Source organism: Ornithorhynchus anatinus, chromosome 2 (assembly GCF_004115215.2).
Source record: "Ornithorhynchus anatinus isolate Pmale09 chromosome 2, mOrnAna1.pri.v4, whole genome shotgun sequence".
Classification (NCBI taxonomy): domain Eukaryota; kingdom Metazoa; phylum Chordata; class Mammalia; order Monotremata; family Ornithorhynchidae; genus Ornithorhynchus; species Ornithorhynchus anatinus.
The window spans coordinates 76433843-76451969 of NC_041729.1; positions in this window are offsets into that span (position 1 = coordinate 76433843).

Below are 18127 nucleotides of genomic sequence, written 5' to 3' on the forward strand. Positions count from 1 at the left end.
CTGCTCCTTGTCAGCTGTGTGACTGGGGGCGAGTCACTTCACTTCTCTGTGCCTCAGTTACCTCATCTGTAAAATGAGGATTAACTGTGAGCCTCACGTGGGACGGCCTGATTCCCCTGTATCTCCCCCAGCGCTTAGAACAGTGCTCTGCACATAGTAAGCGCTTAACAAATACCAACATTATTATCATCTACCCCAGCGCTTAGAACAGTGGGCAGGACATATGTCTCCTAACCTTGTTCCAAGCGCTTAGTCCAGTGCTCTGCACACAGTAAGTGCTCAGTAGGGTTAAATGGATGAATTAATGAGGTCATCTTGTTTTGGCGATCGGACCCATAGACAATCGGATATCTCTGTTGCCTAATTGTACATTCCAAGCGCTTAGTACAGTGCTCTGCACATAGTGAGCGCTCAATAAATACCATTGAATGAATGAATGAATGAACAGAGCTCTGCACACAGTAAGTGCTTAACAAATACCAACATTATTATATCCATTTCAGCTGCAATAGGAATTACTGGCTTTAAGGCTCCACCAGCTCCCTCCCTCCTACCTAACTTCACTCATCTCCCACTATAACTCATATATTTCACTTCTTTAATACCAACCTATTTACTGTACCTGGATCTCGTCTCTCTCGCCATCGACCTATTGCTCACATCCCTCCTCCTACCTGGAACTCCCTCCCCCGCCGCTCCCCGTCTTCAAAGCCCTATTAAAATCTTATTTTTCCCAAAAGACTCCTCTAACCACTCATTTCCCCAAGCTATTCATCCTCCCTTCTGCATTGCCTAAGTCCACGGGTCTGAAGCACTCTGATACTCACCCCACCCCCAGCCACACAGCACTTATGAACTTCTCGGTGCCTCAGTTCCCTCATCTGCAAAATAGGGATTCAGTACCTGTTCTACCTCCTACTTGGATTGCAGGCCCTGTGTAAGACCCCTGTGTAGCTACCTCAGTGCTTAGTACAGAAACGCTCTGGGCATGTCACTCCCCTCCTTAAAAACCTCCAGTGGTTGCCTATCGACCTCCGCTCCAAACAAAAACTCCTCACTCTAGGCTTCGAGGCTCTCCGTCACCTTGCCCCTTCCTACCTCTCCTCCCTTCTCTCTTTCTACCGCCCACCCCGCACGCTCCGCTCCTCTGCCGCCCACCTCCTCACCGTCCCTCGGTCTCGCCTATCCCGCCGTCGACCCCTGGGCCGCGTCCTCCCGTGGTCCGGTAATGCCCTCCCTCCTCACCTCCGCCAAACTGATTCTCTTCCCCTCTTCGAAACCCTACTTCAAACTCACCTCCTCCAAGAGGCCTTCCCAGACTGAGCTCCTCTTCTCCCTCTACTCCACCACCCCCCCTTCACCTCTCCGTAGCTTAACCCTCTTTTCCCCCCATTTCCCTCTGCTCCTCCCCCCTCCCTTGCCATCCCCTCAGCACTGTACTCGTCCGCTCGACTGTATATATTTTCATTACCTTATTTATTTTGTTAATGTTAATGTCACTTTCCCTATCTATAATCTATTTTAATGTCCTCCACACTAGATTGTGAGCCCGTTATTGGGCAGGGATTGTCCCTGCCCCACAGGGATCTGTTTTGCGAATTGTACGTTCCAAGCGCCTAGTCCAGTGCTCTGCACATAGTAAGCGCTCAATAAATACTATTGAATGAACGAATGAATTGTAAATTCCTTGAGGGCAGAGGTCATACCTACCAAATCTAGTGCACTGTACTCTCCCAAGGGCTTAGTACAGTGTCAGCCACCCAGAAAGTACTCAATAAATAACACTGATGGATGGATCGGCCGATTAACATACTTCTTTGCCTGTTTAACCTCTCTGGACCTCGGGGTCTTCGTCCTAAAATGAACATAATGTGTCTGCCTCCTCCCTGTCTCAGAGAGAAAAAGTATAGATCAATTGAGATCCGGGATGCGAAAGTGCTTTCTTGGAATGAAAGGGCCACAGAAATTCATTATTATCCAATTATTATTGGCATAAAAGTGAGCTGTCTCATTTTCAATCCAATGGGGTGGAATTCGCGGCTAGTTACGGGTGTCGTGATGTGTATTGGATCAGCTGGACCCCATTTGTGCGAAATGTTAAAAGCCAGTTTATCTGTAAAATGCATCCGGGAACGTGGCTCCCGGTTGACCTGGGAATCTGACAGCTTGATACTGCTGATAAAGAAGAATAATCTTATTTGGTGCCCGTCTCATATTATTTCTGCTATCTGGCTGGTTAATGCTCTAACTCTACCCTACCTGGTTGGAATAAGTACTAAGAAAAGAAGTGTTTGCTTATTTTCCTTGCCAGCCATTCAGCTCATTCTTCTTTATTCATTCAATAGTATTTCTTGAGCGCTCACTATGTGCAGAGCGCTGTACTAAGCGCTTGGAACGTACAAGTCGGCAACAGATAGAGACGGTCCCTGCCCTTTGACGGGCTTACAGTCAAAGCCCTTTAATACCCAGGTAACATGTCTTATCTTGTACTCTTGATAAAAGTGAAGTTTTATACAAGCAGATCACGCTGTTGTCTAGTAGCGTTAATAATCTGATGAGGCCTCAGGGGCCAGGGCTTGAAATAGGTGTAAAAATCTAAGATTCGGGTTTGTCTCATGAAATTCTGGTCCAAATGGGATGTAGAGACAATAATACAATTTTTTATCCCCGCCCCCCCTCCCCCCCCAGAAATGATCGGGCTGATTTTAAATCCCTTTTTTTCTCTTTTGGTGAGATATGGAAAGTGTGTCCAGGAGGACAATGAAAATGATTAAAGGATTGATTGAGGGTAGCAGGAGTTTTTCAGTCGGAGGGTTTTTCCGGCACAACAAATCGGATGCCTCTAAGTTTTATTCATTAGTATTATTTTCAATCCTTTAATCATTCTTTAAACTTGCTACAGTGTTAATTTCCCATTGAATAAATTGAAATTAGTAGTAGATGAAGGAAAGGAAAAATGTAAAATGATTCTGTTCTCACAAAAGCAACTTCCATGAAAGGATAGCCTGAAAAGACCTGAAATCTTTCAACTGTAAAGAATTTAATTCTGTGTATTCACAGGGCTAATTTCCCCAAATTACTTTCCATTCGTTGGCTTAAATTCCTGTATTCCAAAGTATTAGCAAATCTACCCCAATAAAAATCAATCCCTCCCGATTTAATACGAATCTCAGAAAAATACATTGCCTCATGTTCCGCAAAGCAATTCCTTCACACCACTTTAGAGGAGAATCAGGAGCAACTTTAACCTCCCTTTAAAATTCCTCTAGGCCTTAAAGTCTTTCATGGGCAGGGAACCGTGTCCGCCAACTCTGTCGTACTGTACTTTCCAAGCGCTCAATACAGTGCTCTGCACACAGTAAATGCTCAATAAATACAACTGTTTGACAAATACGACCTCCACAGCCCGGCCAGAGTTCCTTGAAGTTAATCTACCCCACCCAAATTCTGTCCTGCCCACCAGTAATGCACATATCAGTAACAGAATCATATATAATCAATATATGTTAATATATTATATATAATACATATATATGTGAAATAAGAGGCAACCAGCATAAACACCCTCATACCCAGAAAATGACAAAATATGTCACTGTTGGGCCACACCCATAAACCAGGGTCTTCACCCGGATATTTATGAGGGAGCAGAAACCTTGTCCTTTTGCACACTTGCTATCCATCAATCAGTGATATTTATTGAGCGCTTGCTGTGTGCAGAGCACTGTACTAAGCGCTTGGGAGAGACCAGTAAAACAGAGTTAGCAGTCACGTTCCCTCTTCACCACGAGCTTGCAATAATAACGTCGGTATTTGTTAAGCGCTTCCTAGGTGCCGAGCACCGTTCTAAGCGCCGGGATCAATCGATCCGTGGTATTTATTGAGTGCTTACTGTTTGCAGAGGACTGTACTGAGCGCTCGGGAGAGTCCAAAACAACAGTTAGCGGAGTCGTTCCCTGCCCGCCACGAATTCATAATCCATCAATCAGTGGTATTTAGTGAGCGCTTACTATGTGCAGGGCCCTGTAGGAAGAACTCGGGAGAGTCCAACACGAGTGGGTGATATCTGTAAAGCGCTTACTACGTGCCAGGCACTGGGAAGCGGCGTGGCTCAGCAGAAAGAGCCCGGGCTTGGGAGTCAGAGGTCGTGGGTTCGACTCCCGGCTCTGCCGCTCGTCAGCCGTGTGACTGTGGGCGGGTCACTTCACTTCTCCGGGCCTCAGTTCCCTCATCTGTAAGATGGGGGTGAAGACTGGGAGCCTCACGCGGGACAACCCGATTCCCCTGTATCCACCCCGGCGCTTAGAACAGTGCTCTGCACGTAGTAAGCGCTTAACAAATACCCACGTTATTATTATCATCACTAAGCACCGGGGTGGATACAAGCAAATGGGGTTGGACACAGACCCTGTCCCTCACGGGGCTCGCGGTCTTAATCCTTATTTGACAGATGAGCGACCTGCCCCATCTTCCACAAAGCAAAGCGCTTGGAACAGTGCTCGGCAACTACCAAGCGCTTAACAAATAGCATGATCATCATCATTTTAGATGAGAATCGGGGGGAGCGACTTAATAATAATAACGTTGGTATTTATTAAGCGCTTACCGTGTGCCGAGCACCGTTCTAAGCGCTGGGGTAGACACAAGGGAATCAGGTTGTCCCACGTGGGGCCCCCAGTCTTCATCCCCATTTTACAGATGAGGTGACTGAGGCCCAGAGAAGCGAAGTGACTCGCCCACAGTCACCCGGCTGACAAGGGGCGGAGCCGGGATTCGAACTCATGACCTCTGACTCCCACGCCCGGGCTCTTTCCACTGAGCCACGCTGCTTCTCATCTTCTAGGCCGTGAAGTCCTTACGGGCAGGGAACTGGGTCTCTCGTATTCTACTCTCCCAAGCGCTCAGTCCAGTGCTCTGCGCACAGTAAGTGCTCCATAAATGCCACTGATTGAGGAAGAAAAGTCACTTAAAGTCCCACAGCGGACAAGTGGCAAAAATCGGAATTAGCCGCTCACTGGGCCTCGGCCTCGCCTGTCCCACCATCATCCCCCTTGGGCCGCGGCCTCCCTCCTCACCTCCGACAAACCGACTCTCTTCCCCTCTTCAAAGCCCCGCCGAGAGCTCACCTCCTCCAGGAGGCCTTCCCAGACTGAGCCCTCCCTTTCCCTCTGCCCCTCCTCCCCTCCCCATTTCCCCCCCTTCTCCCACCCTCTACTCTTCCCCCTTCCCCTCCCCCCAGCACTTGTGCATATTTCTATATATTATTTACGACTCTATTTTATTAATGATGCTCATATATATATTTGGAAGCAGCGTGGCTCGGTGGCAAGAGCCCGGGCTTTGGAGTCAGGGGTCGTGGGTTCGACTCCCGGCTCTGCCCCCTGTCAGCTGGGTGACTGTGGGCGAGTCGCTTCACTTCTCTGGGCCTCAGTTCCCTCATCTGTCAAATGGGGATGAAGACTGGGAGCCCCACGTGGGACCACCTGATGACCCTGTCTCTCCCCCAGCGCTTAGAACAGTGCTCGGCACATAGTAAGCGCTTCACAAATACCAACATTACTATTATATCTATGATTCTATTCAACTCGATGGTATCGATGCCTGACTTCTTGTTGGGTTTTTCTGTCCGCCTCCCCCGTTTAGACCGGGAGCCCGTCGTTGGGCAGCGATGGTCTCTATCTGTGGCCCCGTTGTCCATTCGCTCGTTCCTTCCTATTTATTCATTCATTCATCCAATAGCATTTATTGAGCGCTTACTACGTGCAGAGCACTGGACTAAGCGCGTGGAATGAACAAGTCGGCAGTAGATAGAGACGGTCCCTGCCGTTCGACGGGCTTACGGTCTAATCGGGGGAGACGGACAGACGAGAACACCGGCAATAAATATTTATCGAGCGCTTACTGTGTGCAGAGCGCTGGACTAAGCGCTTGGAATGGACGATTGGGCAACATTCATTCATTCATCCAATAGTATTTATTGAGCGCTTACTGTGTGCAGAGCGCTGGACTAAGCGCTTGGAATGGACGATTGGGCAACATTCATTCATTCATTCATTCATTCATTCATCCAATAGTATTTATCGAGCGCTTACTGTGTGCAGAGCGCTGGACTAAGCGTTTGGAATGGACGATTGGGCAACATTCATTCATTCATTCATCCAATAGTATTTATTGAGCGCTTACTGTGTGCAGAGCACTGGACTAAGCGCTTGGAATGGACGATTGGGCAACATTCATTCATTCATTCATCCAATAGCATTTATTGAGCGCTTACTGTGTGCAGAGCGCTGGACTAAGCGCTTGGAATGGACGATTGGGCAACATTCATTCATTCATTCATTCATCCAATAGTATTTATCGAGCGCTTACTGTGTGCAGAGCACTGGACTAAGCGCTTGGAATGGACGATTGGGCAACATTCATTCATTCATCCAATAGTATTTATCGAGCGCTTACTGTGTGCAGAGCGCTGGACTAAGCGCTTGGAATGGACGATTGGGCAACATTCATTCATTCATTCATCCAATAGCATTTATCGAGCGCTTACTGTGTGCAGAGCGCTGGACTAAGCGCTTGGAATGGACGATTGGGCAACATTCATTCATTCATTCATCCAATAGCATTTATCGAGCGCTTACTGTGTGCAGAGCACTGGACTAAGCGCTTGGAATGGACGATTGGGCAACATTCATTCATTCATTCATCCAATAGCATTTATCGAGCGCTTACTGTGTGCAGAGCGCTGGACTAAGCGCTTGGAATGGACGATTGGGCAACATTCATTCATTCATTCATTCATCCAATAGTATTTATCGAGCGCTTACTGTGTGCAGAGCGCTGGACTAAGCGCTTGGAATGGACGATTGGGCAACATTCATTCATTCATCCAATAGTATTTATTGAGCGCTTACTGTGTGCAGAGCACTGGACTAAGCGCTTGGAATGGACGATTGGGCAACATTCATTCATTCATTCATCCAATAGCATTTATTGAGCGCTTACTGTGTGCAGAGCGCTGGACTAAGCGCTTGGAATGGACGATTGGGCAACATTCATTCATTCATTCATTCATCCAATAGTATTTATCGAGCGCTTACTGTGTGCAGAGCGCTGGACTAAGCGCTTGGAATGGACGATTGGGCAACATTCATTCATTCATTCATCCAATAGCATTTATCGAGCGCTTACTGTGTGCAGAGCACTGGACTAAGCGCTTGGAATGGACGATTGGGCAACATTCATTCATTCATTCATCCAATAGCATTTATCGAGCGCTTACTGTGTGCAGAGCGCTGGACTAAGCGCTTGGAATGGACGATTGGGCAACATTCATTCATTCATTCATCCAATAGCATTTATCGAGCGCTTACTGTGTGCAGAGCACTGGACTAAGCGCTTGGAATGGACGATTGGGCAACATTCATTCATTCATTCATTCATCCAATAGTATTTATCGAGCGCTTACTGTGTGCAGAGCGCTGGACTAAGCGCTTGGAATGGACGATTGGGCAACATTCATTCATTCATTCATCCAATAGCATTTATCGAGCGCTTACTGTGTGCAGAGCGCTGGACTAAGCGCTTGGAATGGACGATTGGGCAACATTCATTCATTCATCCAATAGCATTTATCGAGCGCTTACTGTGTGCAGAGCGCTGGACTAAGCGCTTGGAATGGACGATTGGGCAACATTCATTCATTCATTCATCCAATAGCATTTATCGAGCGCTTACTGTGTGCAGAGCGCTGGACTAAGCGCTTGGAATGGACGATTGGGCAACATTCATTCATTCATTCATCCAATAGCATTTATCGAGCGCTTACTGTGTGCAGAGCGCTGGACTAAGCGCTTGGAATGGACGATTGGGCAACATTCATTCATTCATTCATCCAATAGTATTTATCGAGCGCTTACTGTGTGCAGAGCGCTGGACTAAGCGCTTGGAATGGACGATTGGGCAACATTCATTCATTCATCCAATAGTATTTATTGAGCGCTTACTGTGTGCAGAGCACTGGACTAAGCGCTTGGAATGGACGATTGGGCAACATTCATTCATTCATTCATTCATCCAATAGCATTTATTGAGCGCTTACTGTGTGCAGAGCGCTGGACTAAGCGCTTGGAATGGACGATTGGGCAACATTCATTCATTCATTCATTCATCCAATAGTATTTATCGAGCGCTTACTGTGTGCAGAGCACTGGACTAAGCGCTTGGAATGGACGATTGGGCAACATTCATTCATTCATCCAATAGTATTTATCGAGCGCTTACTGTGTGCAGAGCGCTGGACTAAGCGCTTGGAATGGACGATTGGGCAACATTCATTCATTCATTCATCCAATAGTATTTATTGAGCGCTTACTGTGTGCAGAGCACTGGACTAAGCGCTCGGAATGGACAAATGGGTAACAGATACAGTTCCTGAGAAGCAGCGTGGCGCCGTGGAACGAGCCCGGGCTTTGGAGTCAGGGCTCATGAGTTCGAATCCCGGCTCTGCCACTTGTCGGCTGTGTGACTGTGGGCAAGTCACTTCACTTCTCTGTGCCTCAGTTCCCTCATCTGTCAAATGGGGATGAAGACGGGGAGCCCCACGTGGGACGACCCGATTCCCCTGTGTCTCCGCCCAGCGCTTAGCACAGTGCTCGGCACGTAGTAAGCGCTTCACAGATACCAACATTATTATTCTTATTCTCTGGGCCTCAGTTCCCTCATCTGTCAAATGGGGATGAAGACGGGGAGCCCCACGTGGGACGACCCGATGACCCTGTGTCTCCCCCAGCGCTTAGCACAGTGCTCGGCACGTAGTAAGCGCTTCACAGATACCAAATTGAGCACTCCCCGGGTGCCGAGCACTGTGCTAAGCGCTGGTCGGGGCGCGGAGCGGGGCGTCCGGCAGCTACCTCGGAGGAGCGCGTCGCCGGCGAGGTGGAGGACGCCGAGGCCGGAGGCGGCGGGGGACGGGCGGCAGGGGACGGGCGGCGGACGCTCGGGCCGCAGCCCGGGGAGACCCGCGGGGAGGGAGCGGGGGGGCGGGGCGGGGCGGGGCGGGGCGGCCGGGGACGACGCCCCATTGGAGGAGGAGGAGGAGGAGGAGGAGGCGGCCCGGGGGGCGGGGCTCGCATGGAGGCGCCGGATTGGAGGAGGCCGTTATAGGGGGCGGGGCTTGCACGGACGGGGTTTGGAGAGGCGGCGGCGGATTGGAGGAGGGGGTGGAGGGGGCGGGGCTTGGAGGGGCGGTGCCAGATTGGAGGAGAGGGGCTTGGAGGGGGCGGGGCTTGGAGGGGGAGGCGCCTGATTGGAGGAGAGGGGCTTGGAGGGGGCGGGGCTTGGAGGGGCGACGCCGAATTGGAGGAGAGGGGTTTGGAGGGGGCGGGGCTGGTGTGGGCGGGGCTTGGAGGGGCGACGCCGGATTGGAGGAGAGGGGTTTGGAGGGGGCGGGGCTTGAGTGGGCGGGGCTTGAAGGGGGAGACTCCGGATTGGAGGGGGCGGGGCTTGTGTGGGCGGGGCTTGGAGGGGGAGGCGCCGGATTGGAGGAGAGGGGCTTGGAGGGGGCGGGGCTTGGGGGGGACGGTGCCGGATTGGAGGGAGGGGCTTGGAGGGGGCGGAGCTTGGAGGGGCGATGCCGGATTGAAGGAGAGGGGCTTGGAGGGGGCGGGGCTTGTGTGGGCGGGGCTCGAAGGGGGAGGCTCCGGATTGGAGGAGAGGGGCTTGGAGGGGGCGGGGCTTGGAGGGGCGACGCCGGATTGGAGGAGAAGGGCTTGGAGGGGGCGGGGCTTGCATGGGCGGGGCTTGTAGAGGCGGTGCCGGGTTGGAGTTGAGGGGCTTGTAAGGGGCGGGGGGTTGAGGGGGCGGGGCTTGTCGAAGCGGTGCCGGACTGGAGAGGCTTGGAGGGGGCGGGGCTTGTGGGGGCGGGGCTTGGAGGGGGAGGCGCCGGATTGGAGGAGAGGGGCTTGTAAGGGGCGGGGCTTGGGAGGGACGGTGCCGGATTGGGGGAGGGGCTTGGAGGGGGCGGGGCCTGTAGGGGGAGGCGCTCGATTGGAGGAGACGGGCTTGTGGTGGGCGGGGCTTGTGGGGGCGGGGCGGGTGGGAGTGGGCTTCCTCCAGGAGGCCTTCCCAGATTAAGTCCCCCCCCCTTTTTAAGAATGTTGGTACCTGTTACGCGCTCACTGTTTTAAGCCCCCCATTTTACAGAGGAGGGAACTGAGGTACAGAGAATAATAATAATAATGTTGGTATTTGTTAAGCGCTTACTAGGTGCAGAGCACTGTTCTAAGCGCTGGGGTAAACACAGGGGAATCAGGTTGTCCCACTTGGGGCTCACAGTCTTAATCCCTTAATCCCCATTTTACAGAGGAGGGAACTGAGGCCCAGAGAAGTGAAGTGACTTGCCCACAGTCACACAGCCGACAAGTGGCAGAGCTGGGATTCGAACTCATGAGCCCTGACTCCAAAGCCCGTGCTCTTTCCACTGCGCCACGCTGCTTCTCTAATAATAATAACGTTGGTACTGGTTAAGCGCTTACTACGTGCCGAGCCCCGTTCTAAGCGCTGGGGGAGATCCAGGGTCATCGGGTTGTCCCCCTGTGAGGCTCCCGGTCTTCATCCCCATTTTCCAGACGGGGGAACTGAGGCCCAGAGAAGTGAAGCGACTCGCCCACGGTCCCACAGCCGACAAGGGGCCGAGCCGGGAGTCGAACCCATGACCTCTGACTCCAAAGCCCGGGCTCTTTCCGCTGAGCCTACCCTGCCTCCCCCGCACAGGATCAGGGCTTTAATCCCGGTGCTATTTCGTGCAAGTAGATCGACCTCGATCGACGAGGGGGGTGGGGGGGAAGAATCGTGGAAACAGTTCACGTTTGCTCTCGCCGTTCTCCCGGCGTTCATTCATTCGATAGTATTTATCGAGCGCTTCCTACGTGCAGAGCGCCGTACTAAGCGCCTGGAATGGACAAATCATCTCTCACCGTGTTAGGTGGAGAGAAAGAGAAGTGAGAGGCTAAATCCGCGTTCTCCCCCTTCCGAAGAGATATTCATTCGTTCATTCATTCATTCATTCATTCAAGAGTATTTATTGAGCGCTTACTATGTGCAGAGCACTGTACATAAAATGCAATGATTGCCCCGGCCTTCTGGAATTGAGCCCAGGTGCTTGGAGAAGGAGAGCTGCATCAGAACAGCGTGGCTCAGTGGAAAGAGCCCGGGCTGGGGAGTCGGAGGTCATGAGTTCGAACGCCCGCTCCGCCCCTTGTCAGCCGGGTGACTGTGGGCGAGTCGCTTCACTCCTCTGGGCCTCGGTCACCTCATCTGTCAAATGGGGATGATGACTGGGAGCCCCGCGTGGGACCACCTGATTCCCCTGTGTCTACCCCAGCGCTTAGAACGGTGCTCTGCACCGAGTAAGCGCTTAACAAATACCAATATGATTAACACAAGGGAGGGAGGGGAAGAGAGGAGTAATAGTAAAAGCACTTAAGTGCTTACAGTGTGCAGAGCCCTGTACTAAGCACTGAGAAAGTGTACCAAGGTGGGAATTAAACGTGATCCCTGTCCCTACAGAGGCCGAGAGAGACGAAGGAGGAGGAAAGACAAAAGCCCAAACCTGTCTGTGGTTAAAATTTCGAAGTTCCGCCTAACCCGCTGAGCTCCTCCCAGGAGGAAATCCCGTACTCAGAAAGGAGGTTGTAAGAATATAACGTTGGTATCTGTTAAGCGCTTACTAAGTGCCGAGCACTGTTCTAAGCGCTGGGGGGCGATCCAGGGTCATCGGGTTGTCCCGGGTGAGGCCCGCAGTCTTCATCCCCATTTTACAGACGAGGTAACTGAGGCCCAGAGAAGTGAAGTGACTCGCCCACAGTCACGCAGCGGACGAGCGGCAGAGCCGGCACAGTCCCTGCTGCACCTGGGGCTCGCGGTCCCAGTAGGAGGGAGTAGCATCAACTCATTCGCTCCCACGGCTTTAACTCTCACCTCTCCGCAGACGACACCCGAATCGACATCTCCGCCCCTCTTCTCTCCCCCTCCCTCCGGGCTCGCATCTCCTGCCGCCTCCGGGACGTCTCCACCCGGATGTCGGCCCGCCACCTAAAACTCGACGGGAGCAAGGCCGAGCTCCTCATCTTCCCTCCCGAACCCTGTCCTCTCCCCGACTCCCCCGTCACCGTGGACGGCACGACCGTCCTTCCCGTCTCCCGGGCCCGCCACCTCGGTGTCCTCCTTGACTCTGCTCTCTCCTTCACCCCACGCATCCAATCCGTCACCAAAACCTGCCGGTCTCACCTTCACGACGTCCACAAGATCCGTCCCCTCCTCTCCATCCCCTCCTCTCCATCCCAACGGCTACCGTGCTGGTACGATCTCTCCTAATATCCCCACTGGATTATTGCGTCAGCCTCCTCTCTGATCTCCCATCCTCCTGTGTCTCTCCCCGCTGCGGTCTATACTTCGCTCCGCTGCCAGGATGATCTTTCTACAGAAACGCTCTGGGCCTGTCCCTCCTCTCCTCACCAATCTCCTGCGCGTGAAGCCAAAACTCTTCACTGTTGGCTTCAAAGCTCTCCACCCTCTTGCCCCCTCCTACCTCGCCTCCCTTCTCTCCGTCTACAGCCCACCCCGTACACTCCGCTCCTCTGCCGCTCACCTCCTCACTGGGCCTCAGTCGCGCCTGTCCAACGGCCCGGAACGTCCTCCCTCCTCGCCTCCGCCGAACGAACTCTCTTCCCCTCTTCAAAACCCTATTGAGAGCTCACCTCCTCCGGGAGGCCTTCCCAGGCTGAGCCCTCCCCTTCCCTCTGCCCCTCCTCTCCATCGCCCCTACTCCCTCCCTCTGCTCTACCCCTTCCCCTCCCCTCAGCACTTGGGTATATCTGTATAGATGATTGATTACTCTATTTATTAATGATACGTATATATGATTCTATTTAGATAGTATTGATGCCTACTCCGCAGCTAAACCCTCTTTTTCCCCTTTTCCCTCAGCTCCTCCACCTCTCCCTTCCCATGCCCTCAGCACCGTACTCGTCCGCTCAACTGTATATATTTCCGTTACCCTATTTATTTTGTTAATGCATTGTACATCGCCTCGATTCTATTTAGCTGCCATCGGTTTTTACGAGATGTTCTTCCCCTCGACTCTATTCATCGCCACCGTTCTCGTCTGTCCGTCTCCCCCGATTAGACCGTAAGCCCGTCGAACGGCAGGGACCGTCTCTATCTGTTGCCGACTTGTTCATCCCAAGCGCTTAGTACAGTGCTCTGCACATGTAAGCGCTCAATAAATATTATTGAATGAATGAATGAATACTTGTTTTGGTTTTTTGTCCGTCACCCCCTCCTAGACTGTGAGCCCACTGTTGGGCGGGGATTGTCTCTATCTGTTGTCGCATTGTACTTTCCAAGCGCTTAGTCCAGTGCTCTGCACACAGTAAGCGCTCAATAAATAGGATTGAATGAATGTAACTCCCATTTTACAATTGAGGAACCTGAGGCACAAAGAAGTGAAGTGACTTGCCCAAGGTCACACAGCAAGCAAGTGGCAGAGCCGGGATTAGAACCCACATCCTCTGACTCCCAAGTCCTCGCTCTTTCCACTAGATCATAATCATAATAATAGTACTGGTTAGTGCTTGTCATACATCAAGCGTTGCTTTTAGTGCTGGGGTGGATGTCCAGAATGGGGCTCATGGTCTTAAAACCCATGTTACAGATGAGGTAACTGAGGTGCAAAGGTGTTCAGTGCCTTGCCCAAGGTCACACAGGAGACAAGTAGAAGAGCTGGGATTAGAACTCAGATCCTTCTGACTCCCAGGCCCGTGCTCTGCCCACTAGGCCATGCTGCGTCTCAGTCCTGATGAACAAGTAATCAAACCCTGGTCTGCTGCTGTGCAGGGATTGCGTGTCCTGCAGAAACCCAGATTTCACACCACCAGAGCCTGGATGGCTCAAGGTCTCTGTGAACCACGGTGTATAGGTAATGGTGTAATTGTGAAAATGACTTTAGCCCCAGGATTTCATCAAGTCTCCCCGCTGGATTTGGTCCTAGGCGATCCATCGGTCGGTGGTATTTATGGAGCGCTCACTGTGTGCAGGGCACTGCACGAACCGCGTGGGAGAGTACGAAACGACAGAGTGGGTAGATATGGGCCCTGCCCTCGACCAAGTTACAGTCTAGAGGAACAAGCTTACAATTTTTTATACAGTTACTTTATAACTCAACAGGCTCAAACTCAACAGACGCAAATTCCGGATGCAGTGTTTTAGACCTGGAATACCTCTAGAACTAAGGTTGATTGCAACGGCTTGTCTTTATGCCTGCAAGTGACTTTTGGGTGAGGAGGCCAGTGAGATAGATGAGCACCTAAGCAACTTCTGGAGGCAAACGAGATTTTTTTTTTTTTTTAATCTGTAAGACTATAGAAGTTTTGGCCTTGCAGTCAAGCAGAACTTACAGAAATTATTTCGTCCTTAAAATGTGAATTTTCAACATGACCGTGTAAAAGAGTAGCATGAGGTTTTCTTAGCTTATTGGCTGAACAGTCTTTCGATGACTAGAATGGGTGATAGCTAACATCGTGCATTCTCCCTTATCTTGCATAATAGATTCAGTAATATAGGATTGCACGGGCCAAGTGCGTTGTAAACACACAGAAATTACAAGAGTGTTCTAGTTTATTACACTTTTCCCCTCCAGGAATCTGAAATTCCGTGCATTTCAATATAAGGCAAATTTGAGCTCAGTAAGAATTGGTGGCAGCACATATAAAAACAAACAGTTATGATTTTTGAAAGGACTCCAGTTCTCAGACAGCTGTTGTTTATGCCAGGTTGAACAGCACTGAAACCTTTGTTAGAGTTTTGTTTATTTTGTCTGCATTGTTACTCGACTGGAAAATTCAATAAACACCTTCAAAGATGAATAACAGTCGCCAAGTTAAAGAATCTTTCACAGATCCTCTATTAATAGCCTCCGTTGACTTTCCAGCAACCGCTCTTCATCCCCTTCTGAACAATAATAATAATAATAATAATAATGTTGGTATTTGTTAAGCACTTACTATGTGCAGAGCACTGATCTAAAAGAATCTTTCACAGACCCTCTATTAATAGCCTCCGTTGACTTTCCAGCAACCGCTCTTCATCCCCTTCTGAGTGATAATAATAATGTTGGTATTTTTTTAAGCGCTTACTACGGGCAGAGCACTGTTCTAAGCGCTGGGGGAGATAGAGGGTGATCAGGTTGTCCCAGGTGGGGCTCACAGTCTTCATCCCCATTTTACAGAGGAGGTCACTGAGGCCCAGAGAAGTGAAGTGACTCGCCCACAGTCACACAGCTGACAAGGGGCCGAGTCGGGATTCGAACCCATGATCTCTGACTCCCCAGCCCGGGCTCTTTCCGCCGAGCCACGCTGCTTCCCCACTGAACCCAGCATTTCCGCCACACATCGGCTCTTCGCACCTCATATGCAAGAATTGCAGTTGTTAATCACCGATCTCGATACCCCGACGGACTGTTCCTTCCGGGTCCAGGCTAATCAGTACAGCGACAACCGGTAAAACTGACCTCCATTTGGTTGATTCAGTGGTTACGCTGGAGTTGCTTCAGCCTTCTAGCTCACGGCAGCACCGCATCCTTGCTCAGTTGTGTACGTGGCCAGTTCGAAGCAGCGTGGCTCAGTGGCAAGAGCCCGGGCTTGGGAGACAGAGTCACGGGTTCGAATCCCTGCTCCGCCACTTGTCGGCTGGGTGACTGTGGGCAGGTCACTTCACTTCTCCGGGCCTCAGTAACCTCATCTGTAAAATGGGGATTAAGACTGTGAGCCCCACCTGGGACAACCTGATCACCTTGTATGGCCCCCAGCGCTTAGAACAGTGTTTTGCACAGAGTAAGCGCTTAACAAATATCATCATCGTTATTATCTAGAGGACACTGCACAAAAATGTGCCCCATTTCCAAAGCCCAAAATAGTAACTCTGTACTAGCTCACCTCCTCCGGGAGGCCTTCCCAGATTCAGATCCCACTTTTCCTCAGCTCCCGCACCCCTCCCCATTGTCCCGACTCCCTCCCTTTGCTCTACCCCCCCCCCGCCCCACAGCACTTGTGAATATATGTACATATTTATAACTATAATTCTATTTGTTCTTACGATGTGTATATATCTATAATTCTTTTTATTTATAATGACGCTACTGATGCCTGCTTACTTCTTTTGATGTCTGTCTCCCCCCCTTCTAGACTGTGAGCCCGTTGTGGGCAGGGATTGTCTCTATTTGTTGCTGAATTGTACTTCGCAAGGGCTTAGTACAGTGCTCTGCACACCGTAAGAGCACAGTAAATACAACTGAACGAATGAATTGATGAATACATGACACTTTCAATCATCATCATGTCAACTGTAGCTAATGACAAAGGAAAGAAGTGACCTTTACTCTAAATTGGAACTTGTGAGACCAAAAGTAGATTTATTCTCTTATTAAGCAGGCAGGAAGTAGTGTTTAGAGCCCTGATTAGAAACCCTTCTTTCCCCACCTCGAGAAATGACATAATACTTGCTTCAAATCTCCCTTAAGGTGAGAGAGAGAGAAAACGAACAAATAGGACAACGTTCATGACTGCACTATGAGCTCTTGGTAAGAAAAAAAAAAAAGGCCCAGAATCTCAGCTACTTTTTCCCCCCTCTAAATTATTCTCAGTGTAAAAACAATCTTAGGGGTCACAGCCCAGTTTTACACAATGAAACCTACTGTCGCATATCAAAATATGAGCCACATTTTACAGTAGCAATGAGTCTGTGCATTAAATCAAACATATCAGAATTAGTGAGAAAAGGTTACAGCTCACCACATGACCGTCAGGAAGCAATAATGATAATAATAATAATTTGGTATCTGTTAAGCGCTTACTATGTGCAAAGCACTGTTCTAAGCGCTGGGGGATACAAGGTGATCAGGTTGCCCCATGTGAAGCTCACCGTTTTCATCCCCATTTCACAGATGGGGGAACTGAGGCACAGAGAAGTTAAGCGACTCGCCCACAGTCACACAGCTGACACGTGGCAGAGCCGGGATTCGAACTTGTGACCTCTGGCTCCCAAGCCCGGGCTCTTTCCACTGAGCCACGCCGCTTCTCTGACCGTTTTCTATTTCAAATGGGGAGTAACCTTTCATTCCTAACCACGGATGATGGGTCAAGGTGTGGGTTTTAGTCAGCCCACACCAAAGTCACTTTCAAGTTGTGTCAGACATCGACAGAAGCATGTTGATTCCTTTGGCCCTGAGGTCTCGTTCCCTGACCCAGTGTGCACCAGAGTCAAAATAATTAATCCAATTTTTTATTGCCCTTCCACCCTTCGCAAAATGCTTGTGTCTGTGCGGGAGGGAAGCCGGTCAGGAGGAGACAGAAGAACCAAGTAGGAACGTAGGAGGGCGATTGGGAGAGAATAAGGTTACTGAGGGGGATACCGAAGGAATGAATTGGGAGTACACAAAAACAAAATCCAAGAAAAACAACTTTGTTTTCCTTAATGGTATTTGGTAAGCGCTTATCATCTGCCCGCACTGTGCAAGTGGGATCACGGTCTTAAATCCCCACTTTACAGATGAGGTAACCTAGGCAGAGAGCAGTTAAGTGACTCGCCCAAGGTCACTTGGCAGGCGAGCGGCGAAGCCAGGAGTAGATATTAGGTATTTCGCCGGTTGCAACTAATACTAATAAACTGGATTAAAATAATAATAATAATAATGTTGGTATTTGTTAAGCGCTTACTATGTGCAGAGCACTGTTCTAAGCGCTGGGGTAGACACAGGGGAATCAGGTTGTCCCACGTGGGGCTCACAGTCTTTATCCCCATTTTACAGATGAGGTAACTGAGGCCCAGAGAAGTGAAGTGACTTGCCCAAGGTCACACAGCAGAAAAATAGCACCTTCCTAAGAGCCTTAATCACTTTCACAGATATTTATTACATCATCACACCATCCTTGAGAAGATAGATATCTCTGTTCTACCGAGAACAAAACCCACATTGACTACCCAAGGTCACACAGTTCAGGGCCTGTGCCAAACTCCCTAATTTTAAACACGGCGCCTGCAGCTATTGAGCTGTTCATTCATTCAGTCGTATTTA